Genomic DNA, 20,197 nt, shown 5'->3' with positions numbered 1-20,197 from the left:
AAACACCAAAGCCCTTTCTATAGCAAACACCAAAGCCCTTTCCATAGCAAACACCAAAGCCCTTTCCATAGCAAACACCAAAGCCTTTCCATAGCAAACACCAAAGCCCTTTTCATAGCAAACACCAAAGCCCTTTTCATAGCAAACACCAAAGCCTTTCTTTAGCTAAACACCAAAGCCCTTTCCATAGCAAACACCAAAGCCTTTCCATAGCAAACACCAAAGCCCTTTTCATAGCAAACACCAAAGCCTTTCTTTAGCAAAACACCAAAGCCCTTTCCATACCAAACACCAAAGCCTTTCCATAGCAAACACCAAAGCCCTTTTCATAGCAAACACCAAAGCCTTTCCATAGCAAACACCAAAGCCTTTCCATGGCAAACACCAAAGCCCTTTTCATAGCAAACACCAAAGCCTTTCCATAGCAAACACCAAAGCCCTTTCCATAGCAAACACCAAAGCCTTTCCATAGCAACCACCAAAGCCCTTTCCATAGCAAACAGCAAAGCCTTTCCATAGCACACACCAAAGCCCTTTTCATAGCAAACACCAAAGCTTTTCCATAGCAAACACCAAAGCCCTTTCCATAGCAAACACCAAAGCCCTTTCCATAGCAAACACCAAAGCCTTTCCATAGCAAACACCAAAGCCCTTTCCATAGCAAATACCATAGCCTTTCCATAGCAAACACCAAAGCCCCTTTCATAGCAAACACCAAAGCCTTTCCATAGCAAACACCAAAGCCCCTTTCATAGCAAACACCAAAGCCTTTCCATAGCAAACACCAAAGCCTTTTCATAGCAAACACCAAAGCCTTTCCATAGCAAACACCAAAGCCCTTTTCATAGCAAACACCAAAGCCTTTCTTTAGCAAAACACCAAAGCCCTTTCCAAAGCAAACACCAAAGCCTTTTTTTAGCAAAACACCAAAGCCTTTCCATAGCAAACACCAATGCCCTTTTCATAGCAAACACCAAAGCCTTTCTTTAGCAAAACACCAAAGCCCTTTCCATAGCAAACACCAATGCCCTTTTCATAGCAAACACCAAAGCCTTTCTTTAGCAAAACACCAAAGCCTTTCCATAGCAAACACCAAAGGCCTTTTCATAGCAAACACCAAAGCCTTTCCATAGCAAACACCAAAGCTCTTTCCATAGCAAACACCAAAGCCTTTCCATAGCAAACACCAAAGCCCTTTTCATAGCAAACACTAAAGCCTTTCTTTAGCAAAACACCAAAGCCCTTTCCATAGTAAACACCAAAGCCTTTCCATAGCAAACACCAAAGCCCTTTCCATAGCAAACACCAAAGCCTTTTTTTAGCAAAACACCAAAGCCTTTCCATAGCAAACACCAAAGCCCTTTTCATAGCAAACACCAAAGCCTTTCCACAGCAAACACCAAAGCCTTTTTCATAGCAAACACCAAAGCCTTTCCATAGCAAACACCAAAGCCTTTCCATAGCAAACACCAAAGCCTTTCTTTAGCAAAACACCAAAGCCCTTTCCATAGCAAACGCCAAACGCTTTCTCTAGCGAAACACCAAAGCCCTTTCCATAGCAAACGCCAAAGTCTTTCCATAGCAAAATACCAAACCCTCATCATAGCGAAACACCAAAGCATTTCATAATAAAACACCAAACACTTTCCCTAGAAAAACACCAAACCCTTTTCATAGCAAACACCAAAACCCTTTCCCTAGCAAAACACCAACGTTTTTCCATAGCAAAACACCAAACACTTTGCATGGCAACACACCAAAGTCTTTCTATAGCAAGGCACCAAACCCTTTCCATGGCAAAATACCAAACCCTCATCATAGCAAAACACCAAAGCCTTTCCACAGCGAAATACGAATCACTAAAACTTCTAGGAAAACATGAAAGCATTTGAGCATCGAACAATCGAATTGTGAGAAAAGTGATCAAAAGACAAGAGACAAAAACGAGGGAGATCTTGAACTTTGAAACGCAGGGCTGTTGGAAACGGAATACACATGTGCATAGTGAAACAACAAAGTAAGTACATTTTGAAACACTTACATGTGGGATGCTCAGTAGAAGTGCCGCCAGCTAGGCTAGACACCACTTTACTTTCGGCGGTTGGGGGTGTGAAGGGGGGCGAGAGGGGGGCAAAATGGAAACTGAAGGCCCTGAATACATGGAATGAACATAGGAGCAAACCACCATGAATGGGTAGGAAATGACGTCTCCATTTCCAGAACATTCGATGACAATGTATTCCCTGAGGAGACGCGTGAGTCACCAACGGAGACAGCACCACTGTGAACTCCTTTCTAAATGTGGCGACTCGACGAGGAAGGTCAACAGCATTGTGGCGCAGGCGTTTAGCTCCTATATGAATACACGTAGGTTTAATACATACCGTTAATCCTGCATCTGTATTTCCGTCATAGAATCTTTCACACAGTGCACTCAAGGGTATTGCCTGACGTGTGTGTCCTACAGCAAATCAACGAAAGTCCCTCACACACACCGGTGTGGAATCTCTTTAACGGTTTTATTTTGAAGTTGTCCGAATTGCATTTCTTTTCATAAAAAGTATTTGAGTGATTCTTTGGGAAGTGCACTCTATTCCCCACTGTACATTCAGAGTCAAGCTTCCCTCCTGCTCACCATTGGGCCGGAAGGATAGCGTTTGTCTTAGAAGCAAGACAACGCAGAGCAACACAGGCTTGAATCCCAGGCCCACGCTTAGAGACTAGTCTCTGGTATTAAGTGCTTTATAAAAGATGAATTCATTAATTAATCAACCTTACTACAAGTTTGCTGGCACCGTACATTTCTGTTGGTAATTACATTACCACCACTATTTTTGGCAGCAATGCAATTAGGTCTTTGTGTATGTCGTGCAGTGAGCATAGGTAAATGTGTGTGGATTAGCCCCACACATTTTCCAGAGGTTGATCTACCATCATTCAATTTCATTTAACATTTCAAAAAATACCCAGGTGAGCACACCCCCACCATGTGGATGCTCGAATTCCTCACATGCCCCCCAGCCTCAACATGTGAACCTCCACCCTACTGAGCGTCTTGTTCGTAATCAATGCGAAAGTACCGGCTCAGGCCATCTGCATTTCCACGCTGGGTACCTGGCTTGGGCTGGATGTCCCTATCTAATCCCTGTAGGGATATGGCCCAAAGCAAAAGCTTAGGGTTCTCCTCTCGAATAGCCATTAATTTCGCTATAATGTTCCCAATAATTTTTATACCATTTTGTTCAATTTATATTTTTATGTTACCTTCAATTAATGAAATAAAGTGAATAGAACTTATTAATATTGACCAGTTTTATAATTTATTGTTAACACATTTCTTTTTGTGAATTTGCTTTCTGACATGTCATTTTTCATAATTCATACATTATACCTGTCAAGTGTGGATGATTCTTTTTACAGAATTTTTGGGAAAAACAAACATTAACTGATTCAATACAAAGGGGGTCATTCCAAGTTTGGAGGTAGCCATGCCGCTCTTAGCAGCATGGTTACCCTCTTAGCGGGTACCGGGTCCAGGTTCCTTGAATGAGGAATAACCGGGCCAGTCTGACCTTGGAGGGCCCGGTAATTCCTCATTTAAGGAACCCGGACCAGTACATCCCCATTCCCATTCGAGCCCCCATAGGGCTCAATGGGAATGGGGAGGGTGCTAACAACGGGCCCGTTAATAACGAGCCCATTGTTAGCACCCTGGTCTGCTCGCGGCACCCGCTAAGGACGCCTGGCTTTACCAGGCGGCCTTAGCGGGTCCCGCGAGCAGAACTCGTAATGTGACGGTAAGGTGTTGATGGATCCGGCACCTTTACTGGCGCCGTTAACCCCTTACCGCCACATTAATAATGACCTCCAAAATCTCTAAAAGACATTAATATAAACAAAACAGAGGGTGTATTCCTCTACTTTCACCTTGTGTTGTGGTTTACACTAATTACCCAAGTGTCAACATGCAAATGTTTCATATAATAGGGTCTATGTCTGAAAATATTGATTCATTTTTTTTTTATGATGAAAAGAAAGCCTGCAGTGGGACCCTGGAAGGAAACCAAAGATGCCAGGCGGGATGCCACAGTCAAGCGATAATATGAGGTCCTGAGTAAGGCGGCCACATAGTAACACCGCCTAAACGTCGAGTTTGCAGATGGGGTTGCCAGGATCCAACTGAAGGCTTTATTTCATCATAAAAGAAATGAATCAATATTTTTGAGATGTACACCCTATTACGTGAAACATTTGCATGTTGACGCTTGGGTTATTAGTGTAAATCACGCCCAACCACGGGTTGTGGAATTAAGGGGGCCTTTGTGGCACCACCTGACTTGCCAGAAGCTTGACACGTCATAGGACTGGACAAATTCCTTAACCTCTTTGCCAAACTGCACAGTAAAAGTGCACAGACAACCAGTCCGATGTCTTAGTCACTCCCATGTGATACGCTAAAGGAATTTGGTGCGTCAAATCCAAAAGGAACTTTCTGTAGCACTGGGAATCACCAACCTTCTGGCGCCCTCACCCTCAGAGTCTTTTGGCTCACTGTACAGGAGTCCATCCCTCTAGTACACTTCAAACAGGTCAGGGGCCTCACCCATAGACTGTTCCTCTGCCTGCAAACACATCCAGCTTGGGTAGGCCCTTCAGATCTTAGCTCACCTGGTCCTCCACCTCAGGTTCCTGCGCTGCTCAGACAACTCTGAAGTCACTGACTCCCCTGCTACCAAAGTAGGGTCCTCAGTGGCTACTGCTACTTGTTCCATAGGAGTAGGCAACCCAGCAGTCTGTGGAACTGGACTAGGGGCTACCGGCCATGCCGGTCCCTCCAACAAAGTTTCTGGAAGCACTTCATGCCCTTAGGTTCTGAGAGTCTTCAATCTGGCTGCCTCTTTGGCCCTCGATCTCGTAACCACTGTGACTATCTCGGGATCAGGAAAACCATTAGCCAACAGACATGGGACAGAGATGGACTCTTTCACCACTACACTGCGCTGGGTCTTTTCACCTCACCAGCTGGACTCCACTATCGCCAAGGGGCACTTACTCTTTCTGTCAAACCCACTGATGCTACAATCAGGCCCATCAATATACTGGCCTACTGTACCACTGCCGGTGACAGCAGTGAGACTAGCGGCGGTGTCTCGAACCACATGACTTCTGTGTCCACTGATATACACATGTTCTAGATAGAGTTGAGTATTATTGGGAACTGGGATCTCTTCTGGAGACCCGGTACTGTTCCCACACAGTGCAAACAATCCACATTCTGTCACTCCTTTGCCTAGTGGGAAGTACTCCTCTAGGAGGACTACACTAATGATGGCCTCCTCCACAAGTCCAACATTCACTATGGCTTGCTTGGGTAAACTCTTGCAAGCAGGATCCCTTTCCTATGGCCTAGCTCCTTACACACGAGACAACCTTTGGGTGGTGAGAACGTAGGTATCCCAGTGTTAGGGGTGCCTGTGCTCTTCTTTTCATTGTGTATGGCTGAACTAAAGTGTTGGGATTTCCCTTCATTCTTTTGAGGACCTAACTTTGAAGAGGATTGGGTTGGACCTTTGTCCTTCCCATCCTTTTAATTTTTCATACAAAGATTTCTCTTCTGGTTTTCGGTATGCTTTCTTGAGCCTTCTTCTGGACTCGAGCACTCACAAACCGGTCGGCAGCCTTTGAAAGCTCCCTAGGGTCTGTGATAGTCTTGTCCACAAGATTCTGGTATAGTTGAACCTCACAATTCTTCAACACATGCTCACACGTAATCAAATTGTACATCTATTTAAATGTGTCAACTTTGTTACCAGCCACCCACTCGCTTAGATATTTCAACAGCATGACAGAGACCAGCCTGTCTGTGCCGGGCATAAAAGGAAGCCCAGTCTTCACTCTGTGTTGATACACCACTGTGTTACACTAGCTCTCAGTTGCTCATTGTTTACTTTTAGCCAATCTATTGAGCCTATTTCCTTTTTTATCTGTACTGCTTTTTAATTAATTGTTGTCTTAAGAACTTTAAAATAACTTTTTAATTGATTATAATTATTGATGTTGCTTTGTAATCAAATTGTATAGACATTTCTAGATTTGAATATTAAATGCCAGTGAACAGTTAAACATGGCAATAGACTCCGTGCCTGTCTGACATCGCATTCTGCGAACGCTGCTATTTTCTCTTGCAAACTCTCCCAAGAGAGTTGTAGTTCTTGCAAGTTCTTATTCTGTTAACAGGCGCGAAAGCACCAGCGCAACAGAGACCAGCCGGTCTTTGTCAGTCCTTAGCGGATATGGCGTTGTGCGTACTCACTTTGCTCCCATCACCATACAAGGTAGACTCCCTTTTCCTGGGGCTAAATACCCATGGACACCCTTTTATGTAAGTACTTTTAACTATACCTAGTAACATGAGGTTTGTTTACTCGGCGGATAATTTATTATCTCATAGGGAAACTGTCTTCGGCGCGCTGCCGCTGCGTGCCCTGAATAAAATCAGATTGCACAGTATTGGCACAGACGAAGTGCAGCATCATACTAGCACTACAACAGCACCACTGAGGATTGCATTTATAAATGCTTGCTCAGCAATAAAGAACACTAGTGTACTAAACGAAACTTTATAATCTCTGGAATTTGACATACTCCTTATAACAGAAGACTGATTAACAGACAACTGTACAGCCCACTTTCACTTGCTAGTAACAGTCCTATCACATAAAATGGCACAATAGACTCACTCGAAGAGGGGCTGGGGTGGCCATTCTGACAAAATCCTATTTAGAAGTTAGCAATGTTCACTCTCCTGACTTGGACGCCTCATCCCAAATTTTAACTTGTACCTACTATCCATCACCCAAGGAAGCCCACAATGTATTACTCTGCTACAGACCCCCTGGCACAGCCACACCATTTTAAGAGGCCCTAGATGCTTACCTGAGACTTCAGGCACTCCGGCATGGCAATCTGATTATTCTGAATGCTATCGTAATTTTATGACATGTCTGCATAACAATTGCAATTTTCATTGCCCCGTAAAAAATTATTAAGGAAAACAGAAGGAATAATAACTAGTGGCATAACGAAAATCTGAATAACCTGAAATGACAATATAGAAAAAAAGAAAACATTTGGTGGGAATCAAGAGACGAAGCAAACCGTTTGGCAGTCAAATTAGCTTTGGACATTTACAAACGAGAAATGTTGCTCGCCAAATCCTTAGCATTGCAAAAACAAATTGATTTAGCAGGAAATAGACCCAAAGCATTGTTTTTGCTATTAAAGGTTTCTCTACTCCTGACAATATTATCTCTAGTTTGCCAGTATCACTCCCTATGACCAATGAGCATAATAGTTTTTTCAAGAAAAAATCTATATCATTAGAAATAAAATGAATGTTTGTGCTGTTGACACTGAAGCCAGATCAAGTATACCCAATCTTCTACATCCACCCAGGCCATGCCCTAGGTTTACTTTCTCTCCCATTGGGACTGATGAAATGAATGATCTTTTAGGGAAACCTAAATCTACCAACTTAGGCAATGATCCAATCCCAGCATACCTGGTCAAACAGCATGCTACAGCACTTAGTGCATCAATACAAAGGGCCTCATCACAAGTTCGGCGCTAACCCCGGCGGTAATACCACCAGAGCTATTAGCCCTACCGCTGAACCCCCAACGATATTAGCGCCAGATCACGGGTTTGGCGGAACTGTAAGTCCCCATTCCCCATTGGGCCCATTCGGGAATTTCCCATTCTCCATTGGGCCCAATGGGGTATGTTCGTCGCTATTACCGCCAGCGGTATTACAGCCAGCGGTATAGCACCAAAAATCGGCAAAATAATCCACCAAGCCCGTGATTTGGCGGACCCTTAAATGCAGCTGTAATAGCGTTACCGCCACATTTAAGCGTTACTGCCAAACTCGTGATGAGGCCCAAAGTATGGTTAATGCTTCAATACTCCAGGGTTGTGTCCCCCAAGAGTAAAAAAATATTTCTTACACCATTGTTAAATAAACCTAGGTTGGATCATAAAGTCCTTTACAACTATCATCCCATAGCCTGCCTGTTATGGCCTGCTAAGATTCTGGAGAAAGTTGTGACAAAACAATTGCAGACTTTTGTAGACGAACATGGGATTCTCTACTGCTTTCATTCGGGTTCCAGACCCGGTCATGGCACTGAGACAGCCCTCGTGTCGGTCTGGGATGACCTGTTCGCGGGCCGCAGACGAAGGAAATGTCAGTATGCCTGTCATGCTGGACTTGTCGGCGGCCTTCGACACAGTCAATTTTGAGATCCTCATCGCAAGGCTGTCTTCAGTGGCACAGATTTCAGACGAGGATTTGTTTTCCATCATCATACCTGTGGAATGCGGGGTACCTCAAGGGTCCTTGCTTTCACCATTGTTGTTTAATATTTACATTCAAACATTGCTTAATATATTCACTGAATTCGGCCTGTCATACCATTCATATGCAGATAACACCCAAATCTATGTGCAACTCAATCAGTCACGAGAAGCCATAGAATTGGTTGTGTCTTGTGCGTAAGATTCAAAGCTGGATGCTGGAGAACAAGCTCCAGCTGAATCATCAAAAACAGAGGTCTTTGTGTTGGGTCCCAAGAGACTGGTTCGAAATATGGTTTAAAGCAACCGTGCCCCGCTCTATTTGGTGGCCTCACAAGATACTCAGATGTAGTGAAGAACTTGGGCTGTATCTGGCAGTCAAGTATGGACAGCAATTCCCAGGTCAGTCAAACGGTCAAATTGGTATGCTACCAACCTAGACTCTTAAAACCTGCCATCTCACTTATTGCTGAGAAGGACCGGCCAACAGTAGTTGGAATACTTACTAATGTCAGGCTAGATTACTGAAACACCCTTTTAATGGGAGCGCACAAATCCCAAGTTAAAAGACTGCAGGTAGCTCAAAATTCTCCCATTAGACTTATTTCCTTACTACCAAGAAGAACAGCAATCTCACAATACCCAAGGAATCTCCATTGGCTTCTGGTTCATCAGAGAGCCCTGTTTAAGGTGCTCTGCCTTGTATTTAAGTGTATTCATGGGATGGCACCGGCCTACCTGAATGCAAAAATCCAGTTGTAATGCCACAACGGTATCTGTGTTCTACAGACCAGCACCTCTTGCAGGTCCCATCTCCCATTGGACCTTCGATGCATTGATTCCCTGTCTATTTTCAGGAAACAATAAAAAACCCATCTGTTTGAATAAACTTTCCTTATTCACAGCGCCAGTCTTTGAGTTGGTGCAATGCAGTATCAAATGGATTAGTTCACATTTGAGCCTAGATACATGTCTTGCCTGGTCCCTCTAGCGTTATAAATAAGCAAATCAAATCAAGTCAAATCAAGTGCATGAACGCTTCAAATGTCTACCCACTTTTCTTTTCGAGCTCTCTGAAACTCTTGAGATACTGTTCAGGGGTTTTACAGAACTTACTGAGAAGTGCAGCCTTCATACTCTCATGAACGGGCCTTTCCTCTGGAGTTAACTGAAGAATTGCATCAGTCTCCTTTGTTGGTAAGCAACTCATCAGGGCGACACCTCACAGTACCTCGTCCAGCTCGTGTAGCTGAAAAGCAAGTTTGAGTGCTTCAAACCCGTAAAAATATCCTTCACCACCTTGTAAGCCTGTACTAAGTCTTTGGGGATGTGGTGCCAGGGTTTATCTCGGACGCCTTGGTTTGAGCCACTACCGCTGCTTTCACAAGAGATGGATCTGTTGTCCTCCTTCTTCTCGTCATGTGCCGTCTGTACAGCTCTATGGCGGCCCTGTCCCCCTCCATTGCAATCTTGTTCTGCTATTTTTGTTCCTCCAGCGCTAGTCTCCTCTCCCCCAAAAGGAGCTTTTTTAGCCGCTACATCGTTAACATCTGGGGCAAATACTGGGCCACTTAGAGACTGTGCCGAGGGCTGGGACCTGCGGGATGCTGCACTAGCCCCTGACCTCCGTGACACTCTAGAGTGTTGAGAAACCATGCTTGCTCCCCGGCGGGATGGTTGGCTTGAAACACTGCTCATGCGGTCTTCCTCGTCATCTTCCACTACCCCATCTGAAAGGTCTTCTTCATTTGGGTACACAGGGTCTAACCCATCTCTTAGGGTATTCTGCCCAACTGCCCTGGTTTCTACCCAAGCTTGGAGGCTGATCAGCAACTCAGGCTTATTAACCTTAGTGCTGTGGGGAAGTGCCTTCTCTTGAGGTAGGACACCTTTCACAGTCTAGATGTCAAGGTCCATGATTATTACAAATACCTAGCAGTGTTCTAAATGTTGCCTGCAACAGTACTTTTAGCATTGGGTGACTAAGCTGTGCGCAAGGCTCCAACTAGATCCGACCGTCAGCCACCAATGTGACGAATCAAACTCTGGGGCACCAGTGGTCCATGGAGGAATATTGGTTTCTAAACTATCATTCAGATACACACCTCTAGTACACCAGAAGGTGAGCCAAAAAGATTGGAAACACAAGTAAACTATAAACCTCAGTGTCCAATTTTGGTAACGTGGATGGAATGGCAGGCTTATCTTGGAAAGGTTGTGGATCGTTGGTTAGTTGCAACACAGCGAAAATACAATAATTTCTCAATGATGAAAGGGACTGACCGGTCAAGGTTGTATATCTACTTTATTATTATCACAACAGACAGTTCTAGTGCACTACAAAATACAACCCACACTTTAAAGGAATGACAGTTTCAAAGACGGAAAATGGATGCACTCAGAATACTGACAGAAGGCTAGTCGGTATAGTAAATAATCTACACTGGGCTGGTGTCGTCCTTTAAGATGGATGGCACAAAGCCGAGGAGAGTGTTGCAGGCAGCTGCCTTATCCTTGGTTTGGTTCAGAGACTCTCTGGCACTTCCCACCTAGGAAGCTTGCTGCAGAAGCTAGCAGGGCATGCTGTGTGCTGGCTGGGTAATGGTTATGGAGCTGCTGAAGGGTCCTTCTGAAATCGGTACCTCCCTCTGTTCTCTGGGGGATGTTTAGGGGAGGGATCCTGCTTCCCTCTTGTAGGTTCGGGACTTCCTTTACTGGCGGAAGATGTAAGGCAGTCTGTACCTTCAGCCAGGGTCCAATGGCGAGATCTCCTTCCTACTCCTTTTGAAGTCTTCAGATGATCTGCCCAAAAGAGGGTCTCAATCCTCTTTTAAAGCCAAATGGACCACAGGGATTGGTGTAGGCTGAGCCTACCTTAACAAACCAATCCTGGGTCCCCACCAACAATTTCCTGTATGCACGAGGTCATAACCAGATTGCTTTGCAACAGAAAAGGTAAAGGGGTGAAAATATGTAATACTAAGTCCCACCCATCTTCCTGTCTTGCTGTCTGTTGTGGATGAAAGGGTCTCTCTGGTCAATGGAGCTCTCTGTGGTTCCTGATTAAAGCAGTAGGTTTCCCTTGAAGCTGTGGCAAGACAAGACTTTTTGTCTCCCTCAATCCACATACTCATACTTTCTGAATGGAGTCTCCCTGCGGGGATGACTACTGTAACATTCAGTCCCAGACATGACATTTTCCTGTCAATCGATACTGAAGGCAGGAACTAGCATCAGTTTGACACAGTGCATATGAAAGGGTGTTGGGGTCTCCTGTCTCCTTTGTTAGCCTCTGCAGCCAGGCCCCATGTGGGCCTGTTTGAATTAAACTCTGATTAGTATGCAGACCTGCCACCAGCAACAGAGCTAAACAGAAGGACAGGGTGGACCCCCTGAGCCTTTGTTCGTTACCTAGGCTGGCCATGGCAGGGGGAATGTTTGGCCCTCCCCCTTCTGAGATGACATGGTGTAATCCTGGCTGTCATATCCCAACTAAATGTGACAGGGGGGACTGCGCCTGTAGGCTTTGTCCACCCAGAGTATGCAGGTCTCTGTGTATGTTGTGCGGTGAGCATAGGAAAATGTGTGCAGATTAGCCACACACATGTTCCAGCGGGTGATCTACCATCATTCAAAAAAAGCCCAGGTGAGTGCACACCCACTGTGTGGATGGTTGAATTCCTCACAAGATTAGTCTCGGGAGGATAGCTCATGGGCAACGAGCTCACCTTGGAAGCAACACGAGGCGGTGCAACACAAGTTCGATCCCCGGGTCCGCGCTTAAATACCTCTGGGTATTAAGCCATTATAAATAACCAATTATTATTATAATTGAACTCAAAAAGTTCTACGCCAAGATCTGCGACGACCTCAATGTCACGCGGTTACTGCACGTCAATTTCATCCGATCCGACCCTTGGACCTGGACCATAGCGGCCTGGGCAAACCAGCTCAAAGCATTGTTTGAAGCTATAAAGTGGTGGAAACCTGCAGTGAAGCCCAAATGCTGGATGTAGAAGATGTTCACAGGCCATGATCCAGGGCAGACAGACTACACCCTATACCCTCGCCGGTGACACGCTATCCACGCCTGCTGCTCACACTGAGTCCGAGTACTGAAGTGCCTGATCAACAAGAGAGACCTTGTACTCCTCAAGAAACTGGGCGATGGATGCTTTGGAGTGGTGCAGCATCAGGAATGGAGATTAAAAAAGGATTAGCATGGCTTTGAAGACCCTTCGCACAGACATGTCTACAGACACCGAACCCCTGAACGATTTCTTGCTGGAGGTGAACTCCATATATGCCCTGGAACACCCCAACCTCATCCAATTCTACAGTGTGGTGCTTACGCTGCCACTCACGATGGTGACTTTGCTGGCCCTTATGGGGGCCCTCCATGACTACCTGTGTGTCACCTGTGGCGTTTTCCAACTGGACCTCCTCTGGCACTATTCCACACAGGTGGCAGCACGGATTGTCTACCTGGAGTCTAAGAACTTCATTCACAGGGACTTCGCTACACTCAAAATCCTGCTGTCCTCCGAGGACCAGGTGATGATCCGTTACTTCGGCCTCATGCAGGTGCTCTCCAGCAACACTGACCACTATGTCATGTCGGTGCATCACAAGATGCTATATGCTTGGTGCGCTTTGGAAAGTTTGAAAATAGGAACATTCGCGCAACCCTCGGACATCTGGATGTTACCATTTGGGAGATCTTTCCTATGGCCAGGACCCATGGCTGGGTCCTACTGGTGGACAGATCTTGATGAAGATTGACCAGGATGGGGAGCGGCTGGAGCACACAGAGGACTGTCTACGTGCCATGTACAACATTATGCTCAAGTGCTGGGCCCACCGTCCTGATACCCTGCCGACTTTCAGGGACCTCATTTCACTCCTGTTGGAGGCCCAGCTCTAGAAGGTGAGAGCTGCTCTGGAACTGAATGGGCTGAGGTGGCTGCGGGTGAATACCAGTGATCCTATCGTGGTCATCATGGTCATCGACAGCAGCCCAGAGTCTCACACCTGGGAGGTCACAACAAGAAGACGCTGAAGGTGGGCCTTTTTCCAGTGTCCGTGGTCTGCTCGGATGACCTTCCACCGGGTGCAAAGATCAGCCTGTCTGTCCATAGCACCCTAATGCACTTGGGCCTTAGGGACGGGGATCCTGAACGCAGCTGAGGGAAGCCCGATGTTTTGAATGGGAGGAAAGCTTGTGATCGCGAAGCGAAATGTAATAGAGCCACTGGAAGCCAGCTTCTGCATATGGAGAGACTTTCAAAGAGCTTGGAGTCTATCTGCGAGATGAGCATGATGGGATCACCCCGACAACTGCAGATGTGTGTCCAGGACCTAGAGAGCATTCCCAGTGCTTCCCTCCTGGCGCGTGAGCGACCTCCCCCTCCAGGAACATCCTGGACCACTTGCGAGAATGGACAAAGCTGAGTATACCAAACCCATTCTATGATCTTCCATTAGTTAAGAATCCAGCACAACACCCAGACCATGGCTTGTGCTGCAGTCTTTTCCCAAGGTGGACTACTCGCAGCTTCAGTGGCTGAACCTTGAGGAGTGTGGACAGGGTCCAGATGAGGAAAGGGTCAAGTGGATATCTGCCTCCAATCTTCAGCTTGGACTAACTAATGGCAGGAAGGGAACTGGCCAATCCAGGCCCCTTTCAGCAACTGTGGATGAATTGAAGCCAACCTCTGGTTCACTATAGAAGATCAACACAGTGATGATGCAGCAAAAGGTCAAGGAGGCTGAAGAGCCTGTGCACGGTGTCACCCGATGAAGGCCGTCCACTACCTCAAGGTAAGGCCCTGGTCATCCCGGCATAGCGTTAACTGGACGCACAAGCTCCGAAACCTGTATGTTAACAGTATCTGAGGGTAGACGTCATGCAGCAGAGACTCAAGGCCAACCTACTGGACTAATACAGGGTGAAGACCACTTATAAAACATCGCCACAGCCAATATAAAGGAGAACCTTGTGGTGAGATTCCTGGTGTTGGCCATGGATGTAGATTTGACATTGAATGGATTTTTTTAACCACTCCAGGGAAAGTTATAACTTCACATTCTGGGAGGTTTGGCTGACTCTCAAGGAATGATCCTACTTTGACTCCTTTCGTGACTGATCATGATTCTTCTGCCAATGTGCTCAAAGTGCCTCCTACAGCTGGCGTATACATTTCAAGATGAGGGAATCCTTCTAGAGGCCATCGAGTACACCTTGACTTTTACATTGGAAAAGGTTCTTCAAAGTTGAGTGGCATCCTGGCGCTCTATCGTGTTGTGACCGCCACAGAGCCTTGGCGTTCCAGAGTATGTGGAATGGGGCAGTTCTTGATCCAATCTCTTGTGCATATCTGCCACCAGCGGCTAATTACACTAAATAATGCTTGGCAGAGACGGAGACCAGCGTTGGACCTTCTGGAGGCAAGAGGACTTCACAGACTACTCTGTGCAAACTACCCTATGACCAGGCATGCCCCTGAGCTTGGGTATATAAGGACGGCAAGCACAGGGCCATGACCAGGCATGCCTCTGAGCTTGGGTATATAAGGGTGGCAAGCACAGAGCCATGACCAGGCATGCCCCTGAGCTTGGGTATATAAGGACGGCAAGCTCAGGGCCATGACCAGGCATGCCCCTGAGCTTGGGTAGGTATATAAGGACGGAAAGCTCAGGGCCATGACCATGCATGCCCCTGAGCTTGGGTATATAAGGACGGCAAGCTCAGGGCCATGACCAGGCATGCCCCTGAGCTTGGGTAGGTATATAAGGACGGAAAGCTCAGGGCCATGACCAGGCATGCCCCTGAGCTTGGGTATATGAGGAAGGAAAGCTCAGGGCCATGACCAGGCATGCCCGCCTTACTTAGGGTGACTTTAGCAAAACAGAACGGTGATGGCTGGAAGGTTATGAAAGAATCATAACCTCTGGCATTGCTCTAGGAAACCCTCCAGACCATTGTTTTTCAGTCTGCCATGCCGTCACAGAAGTTGGAAAGACTAGATGCAAATCAGGCTTGGTACTACCCCAAAAGGGACAGTGCAGTCTGGACTGCTTGATTACATCCATTCTGCATTGGACAACAAGCGTCATTCAGACCATCCACCTTATGGCGATTTTGCGATTTGCAAAAAATCGCAAAATTTGCCATTTCCCGCAATTGCTGCTATAAATCATTAAATGAGCACAAAAAAGACACGTTAGCTTAGTGTGTCTTTTTTCGCGCTCATTTAATGATTTAGAGCGAACACAGCTGGCTGCTGATTGCAGCAGCTTGAGGGTTAACACCTCGGCTCTGCGTTGCAGGCCCAGGATTGGGGGAGGGTCATGCAGGCCTGGGAGATGCACAGCATTTGGCTGTGACCCCAGGCACCTCCAAGGCTCATTGAGTGCCCGAGCTGACAGTTGGTGAAGCTAGCCAGGTAAGCACTGGCCTGTCCACTCATCTGCCCCCAACTCAGAGCACCCAAAGAGGCCACTGGACTGTTTTCATTCCTGGCGCTCGAAAGGAAAGTAAATTACTTTCCTGTCGAGCGCCGGAAAAGAAAGCATAAACTTAATGCTTCCTGACGCTTGTCTACAATTGGTATCATGCAGCCCAGCCTCAAGGCTGGGCTGCATGATACCAATTGAAGACTCTCGTAGCTGTATTAATTTCAAATTGCTTTACAATAATTGTAAAGCAATTTGAAACAAATACAGCTACGAGCGTTTGTATCATGCAGCCCAGCCTTGAATCAAGGCTGGGCTGTATGACACCAATTACGCACAAAATTGGGTGTTAAAATTTATGAAAGGCAAATGCCATTCGTCCTGTGCAATTTTGGTGGTTATGCAAAGCCAATGTAATGATATATGCATATTTCACCTTGATATGCTAATTTCTGATGACATCACATGCCATTGCATTTGTTAATGAGTTCCCTCCCCCACTTTAATTTGTAGGACTTGACCCCTGGTAGTGTTGTGATGTTTCATTTCTGTTTGTGGGTGTGTTTAGTCACCATGTGCGGGTGGCATAACCAAGGAATTATGACCACCCAAGAGAGTTCATTGTTTGGCTAGGTATTATGGGCTTGCAGTTACTGCCACTGCATTGCCCCTGTGTCTTGGCCTCATGGATTCCTTCCATGGAGAAGTGTAGAGTTGTTTCCCCTCTCTCCTGTGGTCATAGGACAAGCGAAAAGCAAACCTATGGGCTTCAACCAGGGTTACACTTTTGAATTCAAGCCTATCTGTTTATTTGCTTTCCACTTGTCTGCTGGAAGTAGTGGCACAGCACCATTTCCTTGGAGCTCATCAGGCTGTATCCCCCTCCCCCACCACAATCCAAAATGTTAGGCTGTGGTGACTCGACCTGGCTGTCCTACAGAGCGCAGCCAGACAGAACACATTTTGTTCCTCACTAACAAAAGCCTTGCAATTACTTGATTCTAGGCTAAAAAAGATGTTAAATGATATATTTTTCAACGTTAGAAAATGCCGCAAAAAACACAGTTGGGTGCCGCAATTTTTTTCTTTTTTGTGCCGCAATATTTTCCATTTCATGCCGCAATTTTCTGGAGGGTCTGGTCATTTTACAACCTCAATGGGCATCATCAGCGAGGTGCAGTTTGGGTCTATGGGTATGACAAGCTTGGGGCCTACATCTTGGTTTACCCATCCCACTCGGGATGACTTTAGGAAAATAGAAGAGTGATGATGAAATATGTCTGGGGTTGAGTGTGGTCTCGTGCAGGAAGGATGGAACCGAGTAGTTCCAATCTGCATATTTGTTTGCCTACCCGAAATGGTGTGGCAGCCTGAACAATTATAGTCTGGAGGGTTCCCAAGAGCCATGTCAGTGGTTATGATTTTTTCAAAATCTTACAGCCATATCTCTTTGGTTTGATTAAATATTTCTAACATTTAAAATAAGACGTTAAGGCACAAAGCCTGTGGCTTAGAAAACATGTTACGGAGGTCCATAAAATGCTTCTGATCGCTCTACAATACAGCATGGCATCGCCAATAATGCTAAAACACACCTTCAAATCACAGTTACATAGGGCCATAAACAATCTCCAAAGTACATGTAGCCCCTACCAATCAATTTAATATAAGGGCAAAACATGGGGATGGCCAAATATGGGATAGAATGCATGTGATATACATGTTATATGAGAGAGTATGTAGGAAGGCATGTACTGCTTTAAAAAAAGATCAGACTATTGTGCTATACTAAGGTCCAGTACCAGCTTACATCCATGAACATGAAAAGGGAGCATACACATTAATTTAAACATGTTAGTTATAACTGACAAAGGATAAGGACTATGATGAAAGACGATGATGGAGCAGGAATAGGACAAATGACTTAAATGAAGCAGGAGGACTATGAAAACAGACTATGATGAAGGTGAAGGACTGTGATGAAAGCTGTGATGAAGGACCACGAGGAAGGAGAAAAATCAGGACTAACCACTAGGATGAAGAAGAACGACTGTGACAAAGGTCTGTGACAAAGTACTGGCCACAGGAAAAGCACTAGACCAAAGTAGAAGCCCAATGTTGAACTATGATGAACTACAGGGACTGGGTGGAAGGAGGACTATAACGAAGGACTATGATGAAGGAGAAGGAATATGACAGACTATGACAAAAGGCTATGACAAAGGAGAAGGACTAGGTGGAAGGACATTTGAAGGAGAAGGATTACGATAAAGTACTATGACAAAGGAGAACAACTTGGATTATGGATTCATTTCTTGCAGTATGTGCAAAATAGATGAGGTTTTTGGATTAGGAATGACAAAAAGTTTGTTTTCTTTTACAAAACTAATGTCAATAAATAAAAAATTTTTTAATTATGGATTATGGATTATGATGAAGGTCTGTGTGAAAGGACTATGTTGAAGCAGAAGAACTAGGATCAAGGTCTTTATTAAGGGACTATGGAGAAGAACCAGCATGAAGGCACTTGATGAAGAGCTTTGTCAAAGGACGATGAGAAAGGATGAAGGGCTATAAGGAAGGACTATGACAAAGGACTAGGAGGTAGGATTATGACGTAGGGCTACAGTGAAGGACAAGGACAAGGATCAAGGACAATGACTAGGAAAAAGGGAAAGGGTTAAGATAAAATACAAAGACTAGGACAAAGGACTAGGATGGAGAAGTACTATTATGACGGATGAGGTAGAAGTAGAAAGACTAGGTCTAGGATGAAGTTCTAGAATGAAGGAAAATGACTAAAAAGGACTAGATTGAAGTAGAAGGACTAAGACAAAGGAGAAGGATGATAATGGAGAGACATGAGGACAGAAGATTGTGACAAAGGATTGTGATGATGTAGAAGGTCTATGATAAAATATGGTGACAAATGTGAAGGCATCATGAAGCAAGACACAGTCAACAGATTCAAAGTTCAAACCAAATGTTTTTATTAAATTAAATGTCAGGATTTCCCTACCTAAAGAAACTATGGATAGTCTGAGTCAGAAAGTTCAATTTAAAAGTATGTCTATGTCCAAAACCTATACTTTCCCTTACAACTAAAGCTAAACAATGTGCCAGGGAACAGAGTGTAAGTGTGTGTGGGTTGAGTGTGGGGGTGGGCTCAAGGGGCAACCACAAAGTCCCCAGACAAGGGAAGCGAAGAAAGTACACAAAGCAAACACAAAGAAAAACATTCCAGCCTCATAAAAGGCTTCTTTGCCTTGGAGAATGGCCCTGCAAATGAAGTTTTCCAGCAACCTACGGGCCAGGAGGTTGCTGCATGCATTCTGCCATGTGCAGCCAGAACTACAGTTTTCAAGCCACGCTAGGATTTGCACGTGCGCACGCATGTGCGAAAGCAAAAGCACAGGGCTTGTGCCTAAGGAACCGACCAGAGCAGTCGCATCAGTAGGAGCTCCGGCCACAGGGATCAACGTGAGGGGCCACGCCCCAAGGAATCTTCATTCCGGCCCATCGCTTACCAAAGCTAAGTAGCGCTTATACAGAGGGGGGGAGCAGAGCACCTGGGGAGCACGCACAGGGGGCACAGCCCAAGCAGAAATGTCCCTAAAGCTAAGTGCAGCACGTAACTTGTTGCCTGCAGCGGCACCCCTCCCAGCATGCGGTGCACATCGGCAATCTATTTAAACTCTCACAGAATGCCGCAAACACCGTCCCGCATGCATGAGTAGCCCAGAGCAGCCGGTTGCATAGAAGCCACGGGCAGCCAGGAGATCACGCCGCATTGAACGGCATGTGCGGCTTTCCCATTACGAACTACATGTTTATAAGCAATCGCGCTTTTCCATTACGAACCGCATGTTTATAAGCACTCGTGGTTAAATCTTTATGAACCACATGCCTTTAGCCACGTGCAGCCAACCTTTAGGAACCACATGCTTTTAACCACGTGTGGCTGATCCCTAATTGCTGCATGCATTCTGCCATGTGCAGCCAGAAAAGACCTGCATGTGAAAAGCAACGTGCGGCTAACAACAGAACACTGCATGAGTGCAAATAGACGCCTAATTTTGAACGCAAAGGCCTCAGACTCCCACATTGCATGAACCCTTACCCTAGCCGGGTTACCAGTCAAAGTTGCATGTACAGATGCATGTACTTTTGTGAGCCATGCGTGGCATACCGTGCAATCTCTAATGCAAGCTCTCTTTGCAGCATTTGAACTGCTCCAGTTACCGGACCAGCGAGTGCGCAGGCAGGAGGCCAGCACTCACAACCAGAGCTAAGTGCCTTACTGGTTAACTTGTGTTAGATATGAGCAGGGTTGGACTGGCCCATCTGCCACTCGGCGCGTGGCTGTGCCGACATCATGTGTATTCCC

At 45.8% G+C, this 20,197-nt stretch overlaps 1 pseudogene; it reads left to right on the top strand.

Moving 5' to 3' along the window:
• The first annotated feature begins 12,182 nt into the window (after positions 1 to 12,182).
• LOC138579871 (activated CDC42 kinase 1 pseudogene) lies at positions 12,183 to 13,542 on the top strand (annotated as a pseudogene).
• Positions 13,543 to 20,197: the final 6,655 nt, after the last annotated feature.

This window comes from Ambystoma mexicanum, chromosome 3p (assembly GCF_040938575.1).
Source record: "Ambystoma mexicanum isolate Mex_15411 chromosome 3p, UKY_AmexF1_1, whole genome shotgun sequence".
In the NCBI taxonomy this organism is placed as follows: domain Eukaryota; kingdom Metazoa; phylum Chordata; class Amphibia; order Caudata; family Ambystomatidae; genus Ambystoma; species Ambystoma mexicanum.
Note: the sequence above shows the minus strand (reverse complement) of the source record. Positions and strands in the feature narration are given on the sequence as shown.